Source organism: Penaeus chinensis, chromosome 36 (genome assembly GCF_019202785.1).
Source record: "Penaeus chinensis breed Huanghai No. 1 chromosome 36, ASM1920278v2, whole genome shotgun sequence".
Lineage (NCBI taxonomy): Eukaryota > Metazoa > Arthropoda > Malacostraca > Decapoda > Penaeidae > Penaeus > Penaeus chinensis.
Genome location: NC_061854.1, coordinates 35,841,240 through 35,842,996, shown reverse-complemented (window position 1 = coordinate 35,842,996; position 1,757 = coordinate 35,841,240).

Below are 1,757 nucleotides of genomic sequence, written 5' to 3'. Positions count from 1 at the left end.
TCCCCTATCTCAAATCCCCTCCTCCCCATCTCTCTCTTCCTCTCTCTCTCTCTCTTTCCTTACACGGGTAGCCCAAGGATCTTGAACCAATCAAATACATTTCAATTGAGACCCGGATCAGAGATCGGATCAAAAATGAAATTAAAATCCTCATAGAAAATGGGATTACTGCCGCCTTTTCCATTTGGTTATTTATGGTATACTATGGTATTTTTGAAACTTTCCCCGCTCTCATCTTTCTCGCTTAGTGTTCTTATTGTAATGCCTGGGACATAAAATCGCCAGCAAAGTCATCTAGGAAAATACAATTGGTATTTGATTTGATTTTGTTTATATATTTCTCGTGGGTCAGTGGCCTGTTAATAAAAATAAAAAAAATAAAAATTGGTGGTCTCTAGGATTTCTCAAAGCCGGGAGGCTTGGGAAAGATTTTCAATGATTTTTTTTACTTTTTAGAGATTGTTTCGGGAGTTGGCCAGGTTTTGTGGGCATTTGAATTCTTTATTATTATTGTTAGCGGTAGTTGCAGTATTATTATTATTATTATTATTATTATTATGATCATTATCATTATTGGTATTATAACTATTATTTTTTATTATTTTATTATTATTATTATTATTATTATTATTATTATTATTATTATTACCATCATTATTGTCATTACTGTCTTCATTATCACCATTATTATTGCAATTATTATTGGTAATATTAGTATTACTATCATTACTATTATATACAATTATATAAAAGCTGTATAAAATTTACACAGTTTGCTGTTTTTGCTTACGATATTTTATGATATTAAATTATATAAAATTACATAAAAATATATAAAATTACAGTTTGACATGTTTACTAATGACTTTTTATTACATTAGATTATATAAAATTACATTAAAGAATTATATAAAATTACATACAGTTTGCCTTTTTATACAAACAACATTTCATGGCATTAAATTATATAAAAATACATTTTTAAATTTATATAAATTTTACCGACAGATTTTACTAACGCCATCCTTTTCTCTTTCCTCCAGATATGCCCAAGACGTCGACGCTGGAGTACAAAGCAGGTCTTCACTCTCCCAGCCTCCACAGCCCGGTCAAGGGGGATCCGCAGAAAGCAATGGAAGGGTGAGTGCTGCCAGTGTTTTTTTTTTTTTTTTTTTTTTTTGGGGGGGGGGGGTAGGGGGAATGGGAGGGGTAGGGAGGATAGGGAGGTGGGAGGGGGAGGTGGGGTAGGGATGGGGTAATGGCGGAGGGGGGAGGGAATTAGGGGAAGGGGGAAGGAATGGGGGTTCTGTGTGTGTGTAAGTGAAGGAGGGGGATACAGATATTTGTTTTAGGTGGGAAAAGTGGTGTGGTGGGTGCATTTGTTTATGTGTGCAATAGATAGATAGATAGATAGATAGTATATATGTATATATATATATATATGGATGTATGTATTTGGGTACTCGCAAAGAGTGAGTGAGAGTAGGGGGGGAAGAAGAAATAGTGTGCACACGTGTGCGGTGTGCGCGTCTCTCCATGTGTGTGTGTGTGTGTGTGTGTGTGTGTGTGTGTGTGTATGTGTGTGTGCGGGCTCAGATTGTGCCACCAACTTTACGACAAAATTCCCTGAAAAAAATCCCCTTTGATCTGCTGTATATTTGTTCGTTTGCTTGTTTTCTCAAACTGCGCGAGCAATATTGGTGAGGACGCCGCCTGTATCATCCTTCTCTCTCGCCTGGCAATATTTATATCCTTTT